The sequence below is a fragment of the Hemibagrus wyckioides genome, linkage group LG09 (assembly GCF_019097595.1).
Source record: "Hemibagrus wyckioides isolate EC202008001 linkage group LG09, SWU_Hwy_1.0, whole genome shotgun sequence".
Lineage (NCBI taxonomy): Eukaryota > Metazoa > Chordata > Actinopteri > Siluriformes > Bagridae > Hemibagrus > Hemibagrus wyckioides.
The window spans coordinates 21,177,714-21,183,713 of NC_080718.1; the positions used below are offsets into that span (position 1 = coordinate 21,177,714).

General features: G+C 40.4%; 1 protein-coding gene across 3 annotated transcripts in view; it reads right to left on the bottom strand.

The window, feature by feature from the left end:
* The window catches only part of myt1lb (myelin transcription factor 1-like, b), a 104,815-nt gene extending 99,973 nt beyond the window's left edge, over positions 1-4,842 (bottom strand). The window contains exons 1-2 of one of the 3 annotated variants that reach the window (XM_058400068.1): positions 4,666-4,842; positions 4,072-4,359 (exon numbers count right to left, since the gene is read on the bottom strand). The gene's annotated coding sequence lies outside the window, so the exon portion shown is untranslated. Of the gene's footprint in view, positions 1-4,071; positions 4,485-4,665 lie in introns of those variants that run through there. The other 2 variants (XM_058400069.1, XM_058400067.1) reach the window with 2 other exon arrangements.
* Between the last annotated feature and the right edge of the window lie 1,158 nt (positions 4,843-6,000).

The following is a 6,000-nucleotide window of genomic DNA, read 5'->3' on the forward strand; positions in this document are numbered from 1 at the left end:
ATGAGTATTACCAATGATCCATCAGAATCATTCTGGACAACAAATCTAGGCATATAATTGGGGTACGTCTAGTAGATTTACTGTGTTGAAAAGCCACTGGTTGAGACCAAAACCATATTTAGCATGACTGATGCCCAGGATGAAGAAAAGTACAAGTACAAATGCCAGTAAGTCTGAGACAAGTCTAAGTCAATACACAAAACCTTTCAAAATCAGACTAGAGTCCAAGACTGGACTCGAGTCCTATAGCCCAAGTGGCAGGAATACTTGAGAAGCAAAAGAAAACAAAAAAAGCCTGAAGAACCCAAATCCTTTCTGTGCACCTTGCAAAATCATCCACTCTGCACCCCAACCTACAGACCTGACGAGCCTGCGATTAAACGCACCTAGGTCCTCTGTAGTTATAGGAATATGTCATTGAGCTAAGCCTGTGTTTCCTCCTTCAGTCTGACAGAGTATGTTATGACTGCAGTCTCCGAGTGTTACCTGAGATGGGAGGGTTTTTCCTGCACTCAGGTCACAGCGACGGAGGGCTATCCCTACATAATTTAATCACATTGCTCTGTCTCTCCAGCATGACACACACTCAGCAGGTGTGAGGCGCTCTCCCATGCTCAACAAGAGCGTGAGATAAGACTGTCATTTCAGCCAGAATCGGTCCATCCTCACGCTGATCTGTTTAGCTACACATATAGACGAGGTCCGGTTTCCAATTGAATCTTCTGACTCTTATAGAAAAAATGGAATGAGCTTCCAGTCATAGGATGTTGATCATACAAAGAAATGTCAATGAAAAAATGGATAATTTGCATGAATTTGAATGAGTCTGGTTGGATTTTGTTTGACGTCATGCAAATGATTAAAAACAAAAAAAAAACATGAATAAACTTTATTCTCGTGAAAGCTAATTCCAATGAATCTTCAACCACATTGAGCTGATGATTTAGTTTCCACAATAAGGTCTCAAAATGCCCCCATTAGATAAATGAATAAATCAACAAATTGAACTAAATAAAAAAATAAATCATTTATATTAACAGATTGTGAAAGTTGAATCCAGTTTCCTATCAGAAAAACGAGCCATGCCGCTAGTCACGTCTAAATAATGAACTATTCTAATAAAATAGATTTGCAATCATTCTCCGTAAACAATCCTCTGCGATTGCTAATTGCACAATTTTCTGCTGGTATGATTTTTACGCAAACACAATTGATAACACTTCAGGTCGGAGCTGTATCATTAAAAATAAAAAAAAAGAAGAGAAAGAAAGACGAAGAAAGGAAAAATAGCGCCCCAAAGGAGGATTCCAGCCTATTAAGTACGTCAGCAACAATAGCTCTAATAAATAAAACTTGTAGGCAAGCATACTGTACATCTCACTGCTCGGTTTAATTTAAAAACAAGGCACTGTGGCCTTAACACTCTCGGAATATCTGATCACATCTGTCTTAAATATCTGAAAGTATTCTCTTAAAATGTGGTGCAATATAGATTCCTAACAAACAGAGAAAGAGAGAACTGCTGCTTTGGAGTCTATTAATAACACATTTCTGGAAGCAGCTTGTTTTCTTCGCTAATATTTTATCACCAAAACACAGGTGTTATTATTTTTCCCACGACTCAGGATTGTCATGTGGTGAGAACAGAGATCAGACTGGCAAGTTTCTGCATTTGTTTCTGCATGCATCAATATAAAATCCTGCGATTGGATAAGATATTAGAGAAAAGAATAATAATAAGAAGAAGGTTTTAAGCTCCACCCACTCACCACAATCATGCCATGCCATATATCTCTGAACAACATTTTCATTATAAATATCAAACCTTATATAAACCTTATAAAAAAAAGTGTATAAACCTCACACTGGGGTTATTTGTCCTTAAAATATTTTTCCCCAAATCCATAAGCCAATATCTGAGTTTCGAGGTGTCCTGCCTCCATTAAAAGCCAATTATTTGGCAAAAGACATTTAAATTCCTGTATAAAAGGATATTATAGAGAATTTCTCAGAATCCTGATAGTTTTTGGTTTTATGTTAGATATGTAACATATGGAAAATATATAACAATGGATGGAATAAAAAATAAATAATAATAATAATAATAATAATAATAATAATAATAATAATAATAACTTATCCCCTAACAAAGTGCTTTTCGAGTTAAAAAAGGGTCTTCAAAAGAACGAAAAATTTTACAATCTTTTTAATAAAAATAGATATGTATGCAAATAGGCACAAATTGTTTGATGTAGACTAAGCTTTATTTGCTTGAAGCTGTAAATGTACCTCTTTTTACAATAAGAAATACTCAATAAAAAAAAAATCATTCACAGTCTCCTAACTTAACTTGCATATGCATAATCCTAAATATTACTTCAAGAGCTTCAGTACATATTTAATCAAACATCAGAATGGGGATAAAATGTGATCTCAGTGACTTTGAGAGTGATATGTTTGGTGCCAGAAAGGTTGGTTTGAGTATTTCAGATACTGATGATCTCCTTACACAATTGTATAAAAAACAACACAACATCCAGTATGTCCAGTAATTCCTCTAAGTGAAGAAATGCCTTGTTGATTGACCGAGGTCTGAGAAGAATGGTTAGGCTGATTTCAGCAGACAGGATGGCTAATGTAACCCAAATAACTACTCTTTACAACCATGTCGAGTTGAAAAGCATCTCAAACATGCTGAACCTTGAGCCAGATCAATGACGAAGAAGAAGATCATGATGGATTCCACTCCTCTCAGCCAAGAACAAGAATCTGAGGCTACACTGGGTACAATTTCTGAATCAGAACTGGAATCATCTGCTCTTTTTCCAATCTTCAGCTTGCTTCCCAGTTGTTATTAAAGTTCCTGGCTGGCCAGGATACACTGTACAATATTCAAATCTATAAGTCTTTTGTTGATGATTTAGTCATACATCTACATCCTGTCTGCTTTCCCGCTTCCTCAAAAGTGGCTGAAAGTTTCTGCTTTTCGAATTCATCCTTATAACAGAACCATGCGTAGGACCTTTTCACACTGCAACCAAGTGCTTACCGCTACCCCTGCACGGACCATTAGCACTCACTAAAGTGCACTTTGTCTCATGGCCAGATTACAACACTTCACTTTACATCCTGCAGATTAAGTTACAGATATGGGAGAATGCTGTTCGGAGATAAAGCACAACTTAGAGTTTACAGAGTATCGTGACTTGTGCTGAATCTGAGCTTGCACGTTAATAAGTTGGTAAAGTTATAAGAGTTATCCATCACTTGCTGTTTGCACTCTGCATTCGTTTAACTTACTTGACTTTTCTGAAAATTTACATTTGTGATCTACTGAAAACAGAGAAATGAAATGAAAGCAACTTGCATTAAAATATATTAATGATATTATATTTATTACATTAGAGCTTGACAGGTAAAAAAACGGAGGGAAATTCTCAATCTAACTCCTCAGCTACTGAACCAGTCAGCATCAGTACAGACAACTGCTCCTCTTTCTAAAGGCAGTGCTAACTTTTGAAAGTGTTTTATTTACCCTCAGCCCTCCCAAAAGCTCTCACATTGTGTGCAGACATGTTGCCAACTCCCAAAGCAATAAAGGAATAATCAAAATCTGCCCCCGTTTGCACTGCAGGGACCAATAAGTGGCACACTGAAGCATACAGATGACAGTGCTGTGGTGACCTACTGCAAAAACATCACCAAGCCCACAGAAGCTTCCAGAGAGAACGTACAAAGAGCTGTGACCTGAGAGCATCTCCTGCCAAGTTCACTTCTCTCTACAGCTCCCTACAGGGAAGAAAGTTGACGGAGTACAACGAGACTCAGACGTCAAACAGAAAATGAGCTGGAAAGTGTGAGCAGTGTAGGAAGACTAGCATAATACAACAGTGAATAGCTGTCAAAGATGCTATGAAAGACAGAAACGATGGAATCTGAAACTAGGCATTTGTGTAACACTTGGATTATAAACATTAGATTATTTACAAGAGATCTTCAGTCTTTTCTGCAAGGCAATGCATTAAAAAAAGCAATGAACTGAGAAGTCAGAAAGAAACTAACAGGACCCACCAGTCATGAAACGGCGTCTTCGCTCAAACTTTTTGTTGTTGTCGCCTCTGATTGTCTTCCTCTCTTTCGTCCAGAGTCGTCTTCTCTCGCACGCGTTCTCACCCGCACTATTTCATTTAGAGCGCACGCTGGAAAGTTCCTTTCTCCTTCTGAATGCAAATCATTTTTTTAGGAGTTGAAAGCTGATGGGCGTGCAGGGAGCGAGGAGGGAGAAACAGAGAGACGGAGACAGTCAGAAGAGGGAAGCGAGAGATAATGGTTGAAGGCAGGCAACCAATGGGCCTGGAGCTGAGCGGAGGAGAGAGTGAAGGAGAGCGAGAGAAACAGAGGGAGGGAGGGAGGGAGGGAGGGAAGAGGGAAAAAAAGAGAAGAAATGGAATGGGGGCAGCACCAATGAGGCGGAGCGAGGGAAAGCAAGGATAGGGGCCGCCACGGCAGAAACGATGCCACGGAAGAGAGCGGCAGACAGACAGAGAGAGGGATGGAGAGAGAGAAAGAGTGAGAGGAAGTGAGAGAGAAGAGAGCTATGTGAGTCATAGCAGTTGCTTTGCTGAAGAGTCGAACGTGTGCATGTGATGGAGGAGTGGAGCTTACCCTCAGCATCATGCCTCTCACATCCACAGCCTGCAGCTCTCCACCCATACACACACGGAGACAAAGGAAGAGTGGTGAAAGAGAGACTGGGGAAGAGCATCGAGTCCAGAGTCTACTGCTATCTTACAGTGTGTGTGTGTGTGTGTGCGTGTGTGTGTGTGTGTATGTGTGTGTGTGTGTGTGTGTGTGTGTGTGAAAGATAGCAGGAAAGCGAGAGCTGGGGTGGTAGTATATAAGTGATTTCCCTTCTAGACTGAATTTGGTCTCCCCTGCTTCTGCTTCTCTCTCTCTCTCTCTCTCTCTCTGTACGAATGCATTTGCGTGTGTGACAGAACTGCAGACTGTCTGCTCTCGGCATCAGTGCCTCCCACAGGCCCTGTGGTCTCTGGAGCGGAGATGTGTGTGCTTTCATGACTAGGTATGTGTGTATGCACATTTCTGCACCACTGTATTTAACCTACTATCAGGGAATCTTGAATTCACCTTACACGAAAGAGCGAGACTCTGGTGCTGTAGCTTCTCAACTCAAACCTGTGTGTAACCCTCGGCTGAACACGCAGAACAGCGGCGCTGCGCTCAGCCTGCCACAGCTAATTAATGTCCTCCCTCACTCGGGGCTTTGAACTCCGCCAAAGTAGCGCCGCTGTGAAGTAGAGAGATAACGGGCTTAAGAAGCAGCCGGTCCACACTGCCAGGCCGTTTCCCTCTGCTACAGAAAACTGATGAGTCCCTAAACAAAGACGAGAGCAAATCTTCCCTCCACACACAACACGGCTCATTACGGTCCATGTCCCTCAGTTTGGGTTTATGCCTCATGCTTTTCCACTGCACATGTGGAGGCAGCAAAACAATGAGCTGTCAATGCTAGTCACTTCAACTTCACTGGGTGCAAAACCCTGATTTCTCTCTAATGGCTTATTTAAATGGTTCACCTTGTGAGACCAATTACACAACAGTGTCCGGGCATGATATGATGCAGGACAATGCAACATCCCATCAGTGATTTTCAATAAATTAATTATAGGTCAGCCGATACAAAACATCTTGGCATTTTCCCAGACAGAATACTAACTAGAATTAAAATTTGATCTGTTCTGATTAGTTTTATAGAAGTAAATGAGTTCAAACTTCACAGCACAATTAGACTTTTGAGTCTGATATAACAGAACATGGGTTTTTACGTATCAAGCAATAAAAAGGAAATAAAACTTAATCCTGAAAGGTGCTCGAAGACATTACAGGAAAAAATGTTTGGTAATGGTTGAAATGGTCTGTTGCTGTATTATATCAAAAGAAATGAAGCTTGCTAATGTGAAACTGAATATATCTATATAT